The sequence below is a fragment of the Hermetia illucens genome, chromosome 5, assembly GCF_905115235.1.
Source record: "Hermetia illucens chromosome 5, iHerIll2.2.curated.20191125, whole genome shotgun sequence".
NCBI lineage: Eukaryota > Metazoa > Arthropoda > Insecta > Diptera > Stratiomyidae > Hermetia > Hermetia illucens.
In genome coordinates, this window is record NC_051853.1 from 39,050,392 (window position 1) to 39,069,694 (window position 19,303).

General features: G+C 47.4%; 1 non-coding gene across 1 annotated transcript; it reads left to right on the top strand.

Annotated features, from left to right (window-relative positions):
• The first annotated feature begins 1,328 nt into the window (after positions 1-1,328).
• Positions 1,329-1,401, top strand: Trnaa-agc. Its single transcript has one exon. It is a non-coding gene; the product is annotated as a tRNA-Ala (tRNA).
• The last annotated feature ends 17,902 nt before the right edge of the window (positions 1,402-19,303 follow it).

Here is a 19,303-nt window from a genome sequence, read left to right on the forward strand (position 1 = left end):
GGAATGAGGCACAAACTGGCCGTTGGACCTACTGTATCATTCCACACATTCGAAGATGGATTGAAAGGAGCCACGGGGAACTAAGCTACGAGCTAACACAGTTTTTAAGTGGACATGGAGGTTATCGGGCTTATCTACATCGATTTGGACACGACGAGTCACCATGCTGCCCAAGATGTGGTAACGTGGCTGAGAATGCCGAGCATGTTGTATTTGAGTGCCCAAGGTTTACAGCACACCGAACTTGGCTGGGTGCGATCGCAGACAGGCGCTTAACACCTGAAAATATAGTGATGGTGGAATCAACGGAGCATGGAATTAAGTGATAATAATAATAATCGTTGGCGCAACAATCCATATTGGATCAGGGCCTTGAAGTGTGTTAGAGCACTTCATTCAAGACCGTAATTAAGTGATAATTGAGCTAAAAATGGTTTATCAACAGCTAAGGCATGAAGAACTGCGAAGAAAGCAAGAAAGAGAGCGAACAATAATGAGCCGCAGTTAAGAACTGATCCAACCCCGCGATGCAATGCTTATAGCAGTCCCGTAGGGAGAGTGGAAGAAGAAGGAGGTAGTTTTAGTGAGTGGGAGTCTCACATAACCACCGAACCTTTCCACCTTCCAACGATGAAAAAAGACAGACAGACATCGACTCGATTCTAATAAGGTTTTGTTTCACACAAAACCTTAAAAATTTGTAAATGAATTAATTTAAGGTTTTTTGTCCTTGAACTTGCTTCCGCGGCATTTATTTTTCTACTGACAATCTACAAAGGAAGCAGCACCTTAGAATCATCTTGAGCATTGTGAACATCTCCCAGAAAGTTGATTTTCCCAGCAATATTGTCTTCAATCAAGTAAAAAACTTCGAAAAATACTAAATTAATGACCCACTTCGAGCGTTTGTCGAATCCGAAAGATACAAGTGATTTGAGATATTACTCGAGTGCTATCGCTCTTAATTAAGAAAACTGCCATGGAGCCGCCATTATCTTGTATTTATAAACAATTTATCTGATAATGTACGATTTGAATATTATCATGTCCCGAACACTCCGTCCGTATTACGTTTCTGTATCTTGGATCGTAAAAACACCTATCACGGGAGCTGATCGAATTCAGTGTGCATTTTAAATGAGCGGCCATAAAACGCAAGCACGGATTGCTGGTCTTTTTGGGCAGAGTCCATGCAAACTAGCGAAGCTCGAAGTTCACGTTGGTCGGCGCGAAACTCGTTTGGAATTTTGAATTAAGACCATTTCGAAGGTTGATTACTTTCTTGTCGAATTGGGCGTGAGTTAAATTGTCTCAGGCGACTCTTACCAGGGGATGTAGCTCAGATGGTAGAGCGCTCGCTTAGCATGTGAGAGGTACCGGGATCGATGCCCGGCATCTCCAGTTTAGTCCTTTTTGGCTAAACCTTTTTGGTGGTGAATCACAATAGTGTTAGGAAGAAGGGGGAAGAGGATTGCACCTGCTTTTTTGATTTTTGTTCGAAGCTTACCATAATATTGTTATGATGGGTTCAGTTCCCGTTCCCGCCCCAAGTCCTACGGGACCGGGCTTACGCATCCCTTGAGAAAACCCCAACTGCTCCGAACTGCATCACGTGCCACTCGGAGCGCCCAAATAAATGAGCCCCAAAATGAATGGAGCTCGCTGCAATTATGCTTCCGATGTGCATGTTAACTCACAAGTGCCCACTTGTCGGACAACGACGGGCGAGTCGTGGTTGCGGGCGTTGCATGACGACTCTTTGTTGTTGTCAAACATTTCCGCCTGGGCGCATTGGCCATTCAGTTCCCATCTCTAAGCTCGAGCGTCTAATTCGGTCAATGCACCGAACCGTTCGTCTCGAATGCAACTATCGGGGCCTGGCAATTATGAAAATAATTTCCGAAACAAATGACGGCTATTAGCCGAAATGGAGTGCATGAGCTGCACTTTGTGCAGTTCGGAGTCAGAGCATGAGGGACCCGGGCCCGTTCCCATCTCGTCCCTGCCGCTCCGCAGGCCTGCAGCGCACATTGCGGTGCAGTCTTGGTGGACAGCTTCTGTTTTTCTTCGTCTTCGTTTTCCTCTTTTTGATTGCGCTTTTTGTATTTCTTTTCTTGTGGGCTGTCGGCTTCCTTCTCATTTCAATGCTTCTTCTTTCATATCGGCTAACAACAGCCTTCTCGGCCCCGAGCCCGCTGGGCCTAGCAGCGGCCCATGGAAGCCAAACGAAAGAGTGTCCATTGCTTGGCTTTGGCATGGCCATAAATGGCGAACATCGCAAATTCGGTCATTGGCACTCGAAACTATGGCTGTGTTTCGTCAACCATTTCAGGCATTTCTGGCGGCTTGGGCTCAGACAACAAATTCGCGATTGTGCTGGTCTCTATCATGTCGTTTGTTTTCAGACGCCGAGTATCGGTTGTCAGTTAGGCCGGCTTTGGCCGGGGACGGCTTGGAACAGATGGGCAGATGTGCCCACTCGGGGCCGAGGGGGTGAGTTTGTTTTGTGGCCAGTGGCTATGATGAATGGCAGCCAAACAGGTTCACTGTCATACTTGGACAATTTTTGATGGATTCCATGCACGAAGGGAGGCTTGCGCGCTGCACTCGCAACGTGCAAAGTGCACAATGCTATCGAATTGCAAGGCATTTGCATTTATTTAGGTTTTTGCAGTTGACACCCCAACTACGGCAGTAGATGTGCACTCGTATGGCCATGTGAGCAGAAGATTAGACTCATCCGGAGGAATGTACAGTCCGAAAGTTTACAAAATAGATTAAGACGTGGACGGCAAGAAAAGGAGCAAAGCCTTCGCGTCTTCTCAGGTGTTGCAACACTATTCCATATTACATTCCATTATTTGAACTTTGGACTATTATTCATGCATGTGGAATCTTCCAATGCGCGCTGAATTCTCCATATTAGATTACATTCTTAGTTCTTCGTCTTCATAGGTGTGAAAATTTGTTGTTGAAAGAGCAATTCAAGGCAGAACCCTCCCAACACTATTTGGACTTCATCTGGGTGTAAATTATACCTTCTTCCAATTAATCGGACGATCACCGAAGTTAATTTAGTTCGAATGACGTTAGTTATTGGCTTTGGTGTTTATAGTAAACAAGTAAACTAAGGTATGGAAGTGAATCATGTCACTTAACACCTTCTCCTCCATTGAAGGTATGAATAGAAGAAGAGGAAATTGGACCCATAGCAATCAGGGTAACCTCGAATTTCAGAAACTATATAACAACTTTATAAACTATTTGTCCATATCCCGGCTCATGCCTAAAAGTATTGTGAATTGCCTGTCTCATAAGCTGGGATTTAAAAATATAATCAACGCCTTCCCTGCTTATCGTAAAAGGCGACTAACATGTATGGAAATGTATATGCTAGCAACCTTTTTGTTTTTTGTTTCTTTTTTAAGGTTTTGTTTGCAAAACAAAACCTTATTAAAATCGATTCAGTGTCTGTCTGTCTGACTGTTTTTTTTTGAGGAGGTGAAATCTTCAAAAGACACTGGTCTGCACACACCAGCGTGTGGGATTTTTACCCACTAAAGCCACCCCCGACTCCCTCCCTGCCCCGCGGAACCACCATAAGGTATTACATCACGGGGCGGAGTCAGCTCACTCTAGCTTTGTCACCTTTCTTCTATACGCGGCGCACGTGACCGCAGTTTATTTTGGATAAATGCGATCATGCAGTTGACCGCATCCCAATTGTCTTGATGTGCTAGCATTTTCGGTACTAGATTTCCTGGTACCAGCACCAGCACCGCTCTTGCCATCTATTTATAGATCTCTTCCTTTCAGTCTTCTTCGTCCGCGGTGAAGAGGAGGTTGGCTTCGCATTGTATATATTCGCCATCTCATCTGCCAAGATGTCAATCAGCATTATTCCAGAGATGACGAATGCTGCATCATCTGAGACATTCCTGAAGGCAGAGCATACCCTCAGGGCTGTCCTCCTGTAGACTGAAATCAGTTTGGTAGCGTTCCCTGACATCCGCAGCGCCTCCCTCCAAACTGGGGTTGCAAGAGCATGATCGAGGTCACCACCCTGGCTATAAGCAACCTAGAGGTATGCCTCCCACGTTCGGCATCATCCTTGCCAGGGCCATACTTGCAGTTGATGATTTGTCGCAAACATACCGGACGTGCTGCTTATACCTAAGGTTCCTGTCTATCACCACCCCCAAGTATTTGATGGTCGACTTGGAAGTGATGATATGATTCCCAATTCTAATCTTGCGGCGCTTCGTGATGAGTACCGCTTCCTTTTTTTCCTCCGCAAGTGTCAGACCAGAGCTCTTTAGCCAAATTTTACCAGCACCGACTGCCTCGCTTGAGTATAACTTAGCATCTTCGAGATGCTTTGCGACAACAACCAGCGCTATGTCGTCAGCGTAACCCACCACTGTGGCTTCCCCCGGAAGTGGAATATTAAGTACATCGTTGTACGTGATGTTCCACAGTAGTGGGCCCAATACGGAGCCCTGCGGGACACCCGCGGAAACAACGAACTCCTGGGGTCCCTCATCGGCGTCATACCAGAGCCTTCTTTCAGTTAAATAACTATCGATGATAGCAGCGAGATAGGCGAGAATAGCAACCTTCGCTAAAGATTTCCGTATTAGATTCCAATTGCCCGAATTGAATGCATTTTTCACAGCCAGGGTTACTACTACGCAATATTTACTGATACTACTCTTTCCATGGATTGCATCTTCGGCCAATTTGATGGCATCAGTGGTTGATCTGGCTTTACGGAACCCATACTGCCGATCTGAAAGGCCGCCTTGGCTCTCAACAACCGAGAGTAATCTATTAAAAATTACTTACCTTGGACATGCACGCTTCGAAAAACTCAGCGAACATGTCCGGTCTGGATTTCACGACAAGCTTAAGGGCCGTATTCGGTACTCCGTCCCGTCCCGACGCTTTATTGTCTCGTATTCTACCGCAAATATTCAACAGCTCGTCTCTGATGACTGGCGGAATTGCCGTCACATTCAGACGTGGTTGGAATGTGCCGGTGCTCTCCTCTTGCTGGGGGAATAACCCCTGGATGATTTTTAGCAAGAGGGAGGGACCGGTGATCTGCAGAGATGAACGGCCTCTGAATCGTCCCATTACGATTCTGTAGGCCACCCCTGTCTGTCTGTCTGTCTATCTGTCACAGGCACTTTTCTCAGAAACGGCTATACCGATTGTCACGAAATTTGGTGAAAATGTGGAACCTGTGGTCCCCCAGACATGCAGAGATTGATATCCTTCTACGTTGAGATTTAGGGAGGTCCCCATACATGTAAAAGGGGGGTGTAAAAATTTTTTTCACCGAATGTAGTCATGTGGGATACTAAATGAAAGGTCTCGATTAGTACTTTTTGAAGCCGGTATTAGTTTTCAAATTTCCTAAAAAGGCGGGGAGTGGGAGAGGTGGAAAGTGATGATTTCTTTAACGGACCCATTCTCAGAAACTACCCAACCGAAAAATCTGAAAAATCATGAAGCTGCCTCTATATGGTGCCTAGGCCTCAAAATACTCTCCATATCGATATCTGTTCAAATTAAGTTAATATTAGTATATTACCATATTTTTGGGGAAATTGAGTAAAATCCCCCTTAAGTTTATCTCAGAGTTGGTAGTGGTATAAAATATAATATGAAGCATATTATCTCCAAGTTTGATCAAAATCAAACTATTAGTAACAACGTTACAGTAGCTCAAAGTTGTCTTTACCGTGTAAATTTACAACCCGAAGTGCTAAATGCATTTGGTATGCAATTTGCATATGCAATTCAAATATACTCACACAAGAAGCAAACAAAACCTTTCATACCTTCCGGTTTCCCGACTTGTTTATTTCTCTGGGTGAAGGTGGAAATTTGAAGAAGACGCAGCTGTGCCAGGCTGCAGCAGTGTGTGGGATTCTCACCCACTAAAATCATCCCTACTTCTCCATCCTTTACTTCGCGAGGAAGACTCTGGTTTACAACAGCACGACTAAGTCACGCGTCATCGCACTTTCCGGGTTCGTTCCAGTTCCTGCAGGTTTTCCTGTACTTCAGTTACTGTTGCGTTTATCGCCCTATAATTTGCTTCTGACCTCAGCATCTTCTCCACGAAATTATGGGGTCCGGTAATTGCCTTGAGGGCATCGTTTAACCTCCTTGTTTCAATTGCGAATATCGGACATAACATAACATGCTCCGGGTCCTCGGGGGTAGCGGCGCATTTGGGACACTCCGGGTACTCATCCAATTCGGAGCGATGCAAGCACCTCCTGTATTCACCGTGTCCCGTAAGGAACTGTGTTAACTCGTATTTCAATTGTTTTCGCTCGACCCATCTCTCAACACACGAGATCAGTGTATGGGTCGAGCGGCTTTTTTCGGAATTATCCCACCGTTGCTGGCATCTCCTGTACAGCTCCTTCCTAGTGCCTTTTCAGAAGCCCGTAGTCGCTTCGGCCAGATTGGCCTTCCTCCATCATTCGCCAGCAGATCCAAGGGAAACATTCCCGCGATAACACAAACTGCTTCACCAGATACTGTCTTGTATTCACTCCACACCCTCAGCGTGATTGGTCAAAATGCCGAACTCACCTTTCTGTGGTTGTTTAGTGCTTCCGACCAGACAGGAGCCGCGTATAGCAATATGAATTTCACTGTCCGTGCAATAAGCAGCCGGCGGCTAGATTACGCCCCCGCCCCCCAATATTAAGCATCATCCTTGCTAGAGATGAGCTAGTCTTTGCTGCCTTTTCACGCGCATTGTTCAGTGCCTCGTGAAGGTCAATTTGACATCGATCATTACTTCCAGGTAGCTAATGATCGATTTTGTTTTTCCTACAATTGGTAATAAGGACCGTCTCCATCTTATCGTTCGTCAGGTCCAGTTTAGCCATTTCTAGTCATGCTTTGATGACATGAATGGTTTCACTTCCATATAATTCCACGCCCTGAGGGGTTTCTCAACTATTACCACCGCTAGGTCGTCTGCAAAACCAATCAACGGAGCCTCCAGCCAGCAGGGGCCTATTTTTAACACTCAACTTCAAAGTTTTGTTATGAATCCCAACCAATCCCGGAGCCTTATTATCCCCAATTAGTCCAAAGATATCTTGTAGTTCCTCCTCGGTTACCTCGGGGATTGAAAAGACGTCCTGTTGAACCGTTGTCTGAGGTTCACTAACTTCCTGTTGCGAATATTTTGAACAAGCGTTACGGACACGTCGCTTGGGGTGATTTTTGTCCAGAAATCTTCCTCATTACAATCTTGTAAGCAGCGTCCCACAGGTTCGCATTAGCCTCAAGGCACAACTGCTGGTAGCAATTTCGCTTACTTTTCCATATAGCCTTCTTAAGGCTACTGCAAAAATCGCAGTATTCTTCCTCCAATTTGTGGCTTTCATTTTGTCCTTTGGTAAAGCCTCTTCGCTTGAAAACTCCAATAGACCATACAACTATTCTGGTTTTTTCTCTTTTGTTACTCATTCGAGGCAACCTCCGTTTCTAATATCGATAAAAATGGTGATGGTGTAGGTATAGTATTCACTCACCGCGCCTACACACTCGCCTTTGTTAAGCCGCCAATAAATGTCCGACATTATCATTATTATTACATGAATTGTCAAGTGACTAGGTCGAAACCCGAATTGCGAGTTCGATCATAATTCCTTCTTGCGGATATTCCGGTTCAGGGATTTCAATACCAAAACTTTGCTGATGTTAGGCACCAAACCGTTTGGGGGGTAACTTTTAGGACTGGATGAATCCTGGGTTTTCTTCCAACGTGTTGGAAACAAAGAACTGTTCAACAGATTATTGATCAGGATGGAACTGTTGAGAACGGTAAAGTCCGGCAGATGTCTGACTTATTGTTTACTCGTCTCAGTATGGATGTTAATTTCCCATATGAGACAAAGCAACTACTTTCCATGATTTTCGAAAGTGGCATTGGTCCTGAGTTGGTTGTAGGCCGATGCCCCGATTCAAAGTGCTCTCCTATAAGTTCGAGTGTCACAACACCATCCATGATGAATTGTCTTGCGTATCAGCAGTTACACTATTAGTGTAAGACAACTGACTCCGCTGCCAGAGACACGTCTGTCCACAGACAAGGAGGATGCCAACCAAAAGCCAGGAGCAGAAAAGACAAGGGAACGAAGAAGGACTAGACCATCGGCTCATTAAGCCGACGGAAGGCAAGATATTTGCGAAGTTCTTAGTGAAATCCGCTACAGGATGAAACTCGAATACAACGGAGCAGAGGTGTCTTCTATATGGAAAACGAGGAATGGCGTAGTTCTCTGAAAGTCCCCGAGCAATATGCGAGGAAACTCCTTAGCAGCGGGAGAATCAAAATCGGATGGCTAGTATTCAGGGTGCAAATGCGGGTAGTCCCCACCAAGTGCTACTGGTGTCTGGACTATGGACACAGGTCAGCAGCTTGCAAGGGTCCGGACATGAGGACAGCATGCCGGAGATGCAGCCAAGTGAGAGTTGCATTCTCTGCAGGGATCGTGGCGTGTCTAGTGAGAGCATCGCACACACTGCGGACAAGGGACGGTATCCTATCTTCAGGGCGGAATTGGAGAGGGCTAGGGTGCTAACGGCATGATCCGCATTTTACAAATTAACATGCACCGGAGTGCAACCGTTCACCAGTTGCTAGCACAGTTCGCTGCAGAAGTAAATGCTGATCTAATGCTGATTAGCGAGCAATACTGAAACAAGGACCCGTTCTCATGGCATCTCGACTTATCGGGCACCGCTGCCACCTGGGTTTGGGATAACGTTCGACTTCGTGTTCTTGCCAAAGCCCGGAGTACAATGTTTAGGGGGAAGGTTTTTTAGGGTTTACCTGACGCTGAACGTGACGATGCCAGACTTTCGGCACCGGCTTGATGTTCTGGAGGACGCCGTTTCGAACACGGAGGGACGAATCCTGGTAGGCGGTGATTTTAATGTCAGGGCTTTTGAATGGGGCATACCTCAGTCAGACTCTAGAGGGAAACGGATTCTGGAAATGGCGGTGAGAACCGGGCTCGTAGTTTTAAACATTCTGGTCAAGCTCAAGCGAGAAGAGACCTTCGGGCCTCGGCGTGGTGTTGCGTTTCAACACGGGTGCCGTAGTCCTTAGTTCGGTAGAGATTTAGGTAGGTCTTGCATGCACCAGTACGACTGCTAAGCCATGCACTTGGTATAGACTGGTACCGTTGTTGGTTGTCACAGCGGGGCTCTGATTGTGGTCACAAAATCAATCCGTGTCTTAAGAAGACCGTGGGATTAAGTTTCCACGACAGGTACCCATGTAAAACCCTGAAGGACTGTCGCTGGAAAGTGGCCAGACTCGCATTGATCAATAAGGGCAAAGGAGACCCGGAGTTCCCGTCTGCATACCGACCGCTGTGTATGCTTCACAAGCTCGGAAAAGTGCTCGAGAAGCTCATCAGGAGTATACTCACTGAACCGATCCGCGCTGCCAGGGACTTATCCCCAAGGCAGTTTGGGTTCAGAACAGGGAGATCTACAGTGGGTGCTGTTATGGAGGCCGTATATATGGTTCATCGAGCCGAGAGCACACAGCCGCCGATCTCGACGGATAGTGCTCCTCATAACACTTGCTGTCAGAAATGCATTCAATTCCTTAAGATGGACAGATTTGATAAGCACATTAGAAAACTCATTTCACGTGCGGAATTGGTGGACCTCGGCGCAAAACCGAGATGTCTGGAGTTCCTTATTAAGGCAGGCCTTCACCGAATACAGGTTGTTGCGCCGTTGATGATGATGATTTCACATGCCAAGCTACCTCTTGCGGATATTGAGGGATTATCTGAAAGACCGCTCCCTGCTCTATGAGACGCTAGAGGGCCAAGGAGGATGGAAATTACGTCGTGACTAGCACAGGGATCCATCCTAGGGCCGAACCTCTGGAACGCTTCTTATGATAGTCTGCTGAGACTCGATATGCCCGAAGAGTCGCGCCTGGTCGGTTATGCAGACGATGTTGGGCCACTTGTTGCCGGACGCACTGTTGAACAGGCGCAAAGCGGATTCGGTATATTGATGCGACGGGTAAGTGCTCACGGTTTCAGCCTTGCGCTGGAAAAAACTGAAATAGTCATATTGACCAGAAACAGAATCCCGACCCTGCGTCCCATATCAATCGGCGAATTGACTATAGAGTGTGTTTAAATACCTTGGTTTAATGCTCGACTCGAAGATGAGCTTCTTCCAGCAAATGAAAGCTGCAGTGGATAAGGCTGCAGCTGGAATCGCGGCCTTGAATTGGCTAATGGCGAATGTTGGGGGCCCTATATCAACTAGGAGACGTCTCCTTATGGGAGCAACACAGTCGGTCTTGCTCTATGATGCGGAGGTAAGGCCTGATGTCCTTAACAAGGCGGTGCATCGTAAGCGCCTTGCTCAAGTGCAGCAGTGGGGAGCTTTGCGGGTGGTGTCTGCTTATCTCACCGTCTCCGAACCGGCGGTGATGATGATCGCGGGAGTGATCCCCGTTGCCCTCTTTGCCAAAGAGGCTCATCGCCAAATTAGACCCGTGGTTGAACCGAACGCATGGTGAGATTGATTACTTCCTTACCCAAATTCTAAGTGGGCATGAAGGTTTTCAGTCTTACCTGCACAGGATTGGGAAGGCAAGATCTCCTAATTGTGTGTTCTGCAATGGAGTGGTGGACGACGCTGAACACACCTTTTTCTCTTGCGAGAGGTGGGAGGGCTTTCGTCAACAGCTTTATACAGACACAGGGGAGCTCCCTACAGATAACATTGTCAGAGGGATGCTGAAGAGTGGTGGCAGCTGTCATCGTATTGCGCATTATGTTCGGGCTCTTCTTATTGCGAAGAAGATTGAACTCGACCGGCGGAGGGATCAGACGACAAGGGGTTCCCTGAATTAACAACGCTTTTCTTCCCCTCCCCTCCCCTTGGTGAAAGGAATTCCCTGACTTGAAGGCTCCCAAAGCCGGGAGAGCGGGAGGGCTAACCTGAAGTAACATGCCAAACGGTTTCAGGCTAGTTCTCTGATGACAGGGAGGTGTTTAGCTGGTAGTCCGATAGCTTGCTGTTGCGAAAGTTCAACACTCTGTGTGTAAACGCATTCACCTACCCCACCCAGAAAAAAAAAAATTAGTGTCCATCCTTGAGTCAATGAAGTGTAATATTTCGCTACAACCGACTTTGATTCTCAGCATCCTTCTTTCGAAATAACATGTTTATTTTTGTGGCCATGGTATCGAAATTGCTTGGTGAAATAATTAATAACTCCTCCCGCCATTGGGAGTTCACTTTATTTATGTAATATGAGCACATAAGATTTCGCAATCTTAAGGAGTGATTTAAACTCAACCAATATGAGATGATGATAGTCTCCATTATCTCCGATGTTGCATGTGATCAGGTTTTTCATTTTTTTCAGTTTTTTATGGTTTTAGTTTCAAATCTTTCCATATTATTCTGAGGTTTGATCTTAGGGACAACTGGTCCATTTCTGTCAAGTTCTCGAGCTTGAGAAGGTATTGAAGTATTTCCTCGTTGTTCAAGTTCCTATCACCTTGCCAAGTGTTGTTGTACTACTGTTTCGATATCCCCGAAAAACTTCAATTGAAATTCCTTCCAGTCTGTTTCAAGTTTGGCGTCCCTTGGAAGAAGCTGAACTTTACCTTCATCAAGGATGACGTTCGTCGTAATTTTTGAAGATTTTCACCTAAACGCCAAGACTAACTGTTTCCTATGAATCCCGTAGCGGAGGTTGGTACCAAACATCCCTTAGACGCTATCAGAACAAGTGCAAATGTTTATCCCATAAAGGAAAAGGTGCAAAAGCTACTGTAAATTTGCAGATTTCCCCCAAGAGATGTAGTAACAGGAAATCAAAATTTCCAATGTGGAATGAATCACAATCCAATCACCCCATCACGTGTCTGCGAATCTCCTAAAATTACGCAGCGATCACCGCCTGAAATGCAAACAAATTCGCTTTCGTCGGGATGACATCATCGGCCCCAACCTCGCACTTCAAACGAAACGTAACCAAATAAACTCGGACGTGAATCAGATCCAATGAATCCCGCGTTGGTTCAATTTCCCCAAATTACCTTCGGAATGCAATCAGCCGCGTCGCGATGTCATTAACCGCGCGCCGCATGCCGCCACAAGCTCGCACACTGACCCCCAAAAATGCAACCGGTCCACGGACGAAAGTGAAACTGCTCCCAGAGCCGGCGAGTGTGCACCGCCGGCAGCCAAAATTTCAGTTTCGTTTGGCCCAGCTCCTCGGATAAGTGCATTCGCAATTGCATGCAATCGACCCGGCCCACCCCGCGCCGCAGCCAATTACGCCACACACGAAATGCCGAAATGCAAGGGACCAGATGCACTCGACGACGAGCCCAAAACAAAGCCGAAAAACGGTCTCAAGGCTACGGAGCCAGACTTGCCAAAAACTGCATCCGCTCCACAAACAACCGCGCTGGCCGCTCGCCCCCCGCCCGAGCCCTTGCATGCTGGATGCATTCGAAATGCACGCAAACAGGAAATCACTCGCCGGCCTGGCTGCCGAAATTTCGCAGCCGCGCTGTGTACGTGCGTGTGTGCTGCCGTCATGGCGAAGATGTAGCGGCGGTGCCTGACCTGGTCCAATGTCAAATTTGTTGATGCTCCACAATCGGTGTCATCCCCTGCGCCGCGCCCTCTCGTCCACCGACTCCTTCCTCTGCGTTTCGGCTGCGCTCTGCCGTCGACGTCACGCCGCACGAAGAGGGTTCAACGCCTGCTGCCATCACCACAAGGCCAGGGGCCCCGCCGACCCGCGCGCCCGCCAAGCCTTCCAGCGGCTTCCTGGGCGGCGTGCGGCGCGACGAGTCCAAGGCCAACGGATTTTCGGTTGCGGTAGGTTTTGGCGATGCAATGAACTCGGGTGAACCCGCACTAGGACCAGGGCCGGCTGGGGCTCGGGCGAGGAATTACTTCGCCGCCGTAGCACCGCCAGACGTACGCACACCAAACAGAGCCGTCCCCTGTGTGCGTGCGTTTGTGTGCATGCATGCGTGGAGCTTTCTTTTTACGGGAGTTTGGGTTTTGTGTTTCATTCCGTCGGCATTTCGTGAATTCGAACGGGTCGGCATGAGCGAGCCGTGGGGGCCGGGGGCGCCGCGGGCGCTGGCACGCCGGCATTGTTTGCAGCCTGATGAATGCCGAGGATGAAGAGCTGTCGCTTTTATGGGCAGCATATCATTTTCGTTGCGAACTTTCTGATTTGGAGACGTGAGCTCCAAGGCCTCCACCGCCCTGCCGCGGCCCGTCCGGCCGGCCGCGGTGCCGGTGCTGCGGCGGGATGGTCCGCAGCATCTGCATCTCGACTTGTTTTCATTTTCGTCTCAATTGTCTGATAAAAATTGTGGGCCCACCGCGGCTCCCACGCCGCTTTCCCTTTCACGATTTCGGGGCGCGTTCCGCACAGCCTCCGGCCCCAGGCGCTGGCTGGCCCCGACCCTCCGTAAGTGCACTCTTCAGGGAGAGGTTTTTGTTTGTCGTGGAAATTATCACTTATCAGCGCAGCGTGCGAGCGATGACTCGACGACCGTTTTTCCCTTGGCCGAAAATCTTTTGTTCGATTTTTGTTTATTTTGAGCAGCCAAGCGTTTGCGGATGACGACGCGCAAGGGCAACGACCCCTCGTGACGGCAAAATAAAGTTGAGGAAGGTTTCAAGGCTTCGATCTTATGATAAACGACGGACATTCGTCTTGCGGGGAAGGGGCTCGGGGGGTGTCGCGTAAACGCACTGATAAGCACTTGATATTGGTTGTTTGCCCCATGATGAGGTGTTCGGGTGGTTTTGCACTTCTTTAGGGGACTTGGCGTATTATCACAGCTAAACACGAATGCCCGTTTTGAAAATGTTGCTAATGTTTTGCAAAGAAGATAATCTTCGGAGTCTGTGCAATAATTCCGCGAAATATCTGCAGTGCATCTATTTCTACTTTCTTGTGTCCTTAGAGTAATCTTCGGGAAACCCTAGGGAATGTGGCGGTCACGTCGTCTTGGAAAGTTAGGAATCAACCTGTCCAGCGGCCCTTTTCGAACTCATCTCATCTGCTTATGGATCTCTCCCTTGTTAGAAATGTCCATCATTTCGGTTGTCAGGATGTCAATCGGCATCATTTCTGGGATGACGAACGCTGTATCATCTGAGACCGTCCTGAGGGCAGAACACACCCTTTCGGATGTTCTTCGGTAGACCGTACTCAATTTATGTGCATTGCCGTTTTTCCTCAAACTAGGACTGCATACAGCAAGATAGAACTCACCACCCTCTATGAACAGCCTGCAAGTATATTGCGGTACTCTTACCTTTGGCATCATCCTTGCCATAGCCATGCTCGTGGTGGATACTTTTTCGCATGTATGTGCAGCTTAAAATTGAGTTTTCCGTCTATCATCCCTCCCAAGTACTTGATGGCCGGCTTGGAACTGATGATTCCCGATTCTAATGCAAGCGTAATTTCTCTTGCGACGCTTAGTGATGAGGACCGCTTCCGTCTTTTCCCCTGTGAGTGTCAGTCCAGTACTCTCTAACCAAGCCTTAACAACACACATTGCTTCACTTGAGCACAACTCAGCATCTTCGAGATGCTTTACGACCACAACCGTGCTATGTTGTTGGCATAACCCACCACCGTGGCCTCTTCCGGAACCGGTAGGTTAATACATCATTATAACTGATGTTCCATAGTAGTGGGCCCAGTACAAAGCCTTCCAGGACACCCGCGGAGGCAATGTACTCCTTCGGTTCATCATCGGGATTATACCAGGGCTTCAGCTCTTGCAAATAGCTATCGTGGTATAAGGTTCCAATTGGCCAAGCTGAGTGCAATCCTCACATCCAGGGTTATCATCATCATCATCAACGGCGCAACAACCGGTATCCGGTCTAGGCCTGCCTTAATAAGGAACTCCAGACACCTCGGTTTTAAGCCGAGGTCCACCAATTCGATATCCCTAAAAGCTGTCTGTCCCTTATAGACTTTCCTAGCTGGATTATCCTCATTAATACGGATTAAGTGATCCGCCCACAGTAACCAATTGAGCCGGATTTTATCCACAACCTGACGGTCATAGTATCGCTAATAGATTTCGTCGTATGTAGCCTACGGAATCGTCCATCCTCATGTAAGGGGCCAACAATTCTTCGGAGGATTCTTCTCTCGAACGCGGCCAAGAGTTCACAATTTTGCTTCCTAAGAACCCAAGTTTCCGAGGTATACTAGTACATGAGGACTGATAAGATCATTGTCTTCTACAGTAACAGCTTTGACCCTATGGTGAGACGTTTCGAGCAGAACAGTTTTTATAAGCTGAAAAAGGCTCTGTTGGCTGCCAACAACCGTGCGCGGATTTCATCATCGTAGCTGTTATCGGTTGTGATTTTTGACCCTAGATAGGAGAAATTATCAACGGTCTCAAAGTTGTAGTCTATCTTCATTCTTACCGTTTGACCAATGCGGTTTAATGTTGTTGGTTGGTTTGTCCTCGGTGCTGACGATGCCACCGTATATTTTGTCTTGCCTTTATTGATGTGCAGCCCAACATCTCGCCCCGATCGCCGCCTGCTCGATTTGGGGCTATCCGGGCTAGCAAGATAGCGGAGAATATCTTATAGATGGTACTCAGCAACGTGATACCTCTCTAATTGCTGCACTGTGTAGTATCTCCGTTTTTATGTATGAAACAGATAATGCCAGTCGTCAGACATTGATTCGTTGTCCCACACCTTGAGCACAAGTTGATGAACAACTTGGTGTAATTGGCCGCCTCCAAATTTAACCATCGGCTCCTGGCGATGAATTGCACGAGCTGTTTCTTTTATTCTTAGTGGTGGCAGTATTTGTCCGTCGTCTTCAGTTCGCGGGACCTCCAACTCGCCGATGTTCTGGTTGTTCAGTAGTTCATCAAGTACTTAACCCAACGCTCCAATATGCCCATTCTGTCGATTTCCCACTTTTTCTCGGCAGGATGAGCATCGAGGTGTGTAAGGTTTCGTCCTGCTGACTTGTTGATAAAATTTCCGCGCCTGGTGCTGTTGCTCCATGTACTTTTCAAGTTCACAGACTTATTGGTTCTCCCAGGCTTCCTTTTTCCGTCTGTGCGTGCCCGGGGTCCAGTATGTTTGTGACCGTATCATTGATAACGTTCTTCAGGTGATTGTGAAGATCATTTGTTGATGCTTCATCTCCAGGATCTCTGTTGACTGCGGTTATTGCGACATCCATTTCCCTCTTATAGGTGCCGCAGAGGGCTGTGTTGTGATTGGCTTCAGTATTCACTCTCACCTGATTATCAGATGGGATTGTAGATGGTGTCGTAATTTGAGCTCGGAGCACCATGCCAACGAGATAATGGTCCGAGTCTATATCGGCCCCCCTATACGTTCTGATATTCATGAGGGCTGAGAGATTGCGGCGTTCAATTAACACGTGGTCAATTTTGTTGAAAGTGGTCCCGCCTGGAGAGCGCTTGATTGAATGATCCGCAGTCCGTTATCATTTGTATTTTGGTGTAAGCTATGGAAGCCAACGTATCGTCTGAATACGGGCTCCTTCCCTACTTGGCTGTTAAAATCCCCAAGTATGATTTTGACATCAATTGCGTAAGGTAATGCTTCTGAGGTAGTAGAATCAGATGTTTATGGTATTTGGCGACATTTGCGTTTCGAAGTCTACCTCCAACCTTCAGCAGGCCCTACTGATTGACGAATGGATGTAATTTTCTTAGTCTTTTCTGCAGTGGGCCGTTTTTCTTAACCGCATCAATTTCTTCCGCCAAGGGTGATTGTTGGAGAAGCCATAGAACTCTTCGCCAACTTTGCTCGTATCCGGCTGCAGTGATCCGTCCTTTTAATTGTGAGGAGAATCGAGTAATATAAGCTACCACCCTTATGAGTTTTGGAAAACTTGAATAGCGTTTCAACTGGTCGAATTCATTCGAAATTCCCCCGTCCGCTCTCCTCTATCCAGAAACCATTGCGGCCCATTCCATCATAAAGGACGTTTGCGTAATTCACTCGGGGTGATGTCTCGCGAAGCACAATCTACGCGGTTCTCCTTTGATTCGATATGTCTGCAGGTCCAGGACCTCTGGCTAATATTCCGGATCTTAGTCACCCGATTTGCTACGTAATTATCTAGTTTCTCCGGTTCCTTTTTATCCAAACCAGGACAATCGTCGCGGCACTCCAACAGTACACGGGTGCCTCTTGCAGTTGCAAAGTGGATATTGTTGTTTCCATGACTTCTACTAACAACAATGCCCCATTGAGCTCCAATCTCGGTAATATCATTTTTGCTTTCAAAGGTTTCACATGGGTTTTAGCACAGAGCAGCGACACCACTACCTCACCATCCAATTTGGTAACTTTACTGTAAATGACTGCGGCGTATGCAGATTCCGACGCGTCGCTGAAACCGTGTAGTTCACTTCGTAGCTTTTCGGAGTAACCAATCCAGCGAGATACGCAGCAATCTTCCAATTGTTGTAACTCGGCCTCGATACGTTTCCAGGCAGTCAGAATTTCCTCCGGGGGGCTGTCATCCTATCCGATTCCCGTTTACAAGATCTTCTGCATTAAAATCTTCGCAGCTATGGTCACTGGTGCTAGCCATTGCAGAGGATCGAAAATGTCAGCAATGTTTGATAATAACTGGCGTTTTGTTAGCTTCTTCTCTGGATCGTATTTTATCAATCTCAGACGAAAATGGTCCATGGCCGGGTCCAACATTAGTTATAGTGTTGTAAATGTGGACTCCTGAATGATCTCGAACAGACTTGACTCTTTGGCGTCGTCTGGGGTCCCGTCCAACAGGCTCGGATCGTTGGAAGCCCATTTTCGCCAATTAAAACCACCTGACCTTAAGAAATGCTGCTTGATCAGATTCACTGCTGCTTTCCTTGATTCCGCACCGCTTAGTAAGTTATCCACATAGAAATCCTCCTTTACGTGTTTTGCCGCCACAGGATATCTTGCTTTCTCATCAACTGATGTAATGTTCTGACCGACAAGTATGAAGCTGGAGTCTCACCAAATGATACAGTCGTGAGGACGTATTCCTGAATCGTTACGTCTATGGTACGCCTGCACAGAACTTGCTGAAAATTCCTGTGACAGGGCTTTTCACCATTTTTCACCATCCGGAAGATTTTTTTGATATCTGCTGCGATCGCGAACTCCCAAAACCTCCATTTTATTAAGATCTGGGCCAGAGCTTCTTGCAGCTCAGGTCCAGTATGAAGCTTGTCATTTAGACTTACCCCGGTCATTGTCTTCGCTGTCTGCCTTTTTTTTCCGGAGTTGGAGATCTTCCAAAGGCACTGGTACACATGTTTCAGCGTGTGGGATTTTTACCCACTTAAACCACCCCCTAACTACTGTCCTCTTCCCCGCGGAACCACCGCAAAGTATTTCGTCGCGGAGTGGACATGGCTCTAGCCCCTTCCTTCGCCCAGCGATTGCATTCGCAACCGCGCCTTTCTCGCCTCTCTTAATCTAGACTGAATCCGCCTTACCATGTCGTTTACTGTATTCCAGCTCTCCTGGTATGCAACCATTTTGCCAATTATATTTTCCGGCGCTAGTGTTCCCCCCAATGTGTCCTCTAGACCCTTCCTTTCCACAGCGAATCTAGGACAATGGAAGAAAACATGTTCTGGGTCCTGCGGAATACCGTCGCAGTTGGGACAGGTGGGGTAGCTGTTCAGGTTAAAGCAATAGAGAATATTCACGGTAACTGCCATGTCCCGTGAGAAACTGCGTGAGATCATAGATGGTCTTGCCATGCGTTCTCTGCGTCCACACCTTCATGCTGGGAATCAATCTGTGGGTCCATCGACCCTCTTTTGCCTGTTCCCATCGTTGCCGCCACCTCCCTAAGAATTCCTCCCTTTCGGCGTTTTTCATTTGCCGATCAGAGGAAGGATGGGGTCCATCACAGATATGTGCCAACTTCTGGTTTCTAAACTTGTTTTTTATAGAGGTAGAAAGCAGCCTTATCGGCTTACACCTTTGAGAATTAATCGCCCCCTGCTGCTTTTTCGTAAGCGCTCTAACCTTCGAATACAGCTTATGGTGCCACCAACTACATTCCACATTTCTTGGAATTCGAGCATGTGCGGAATGATCCCTTCCACTTATAATCGTCTTGTTAAGAGAAGTTGAAGCTGTTCCCTCTCGGACATACGAATTCTATGTGCTCCAGGTTCTCGTATTCATTATA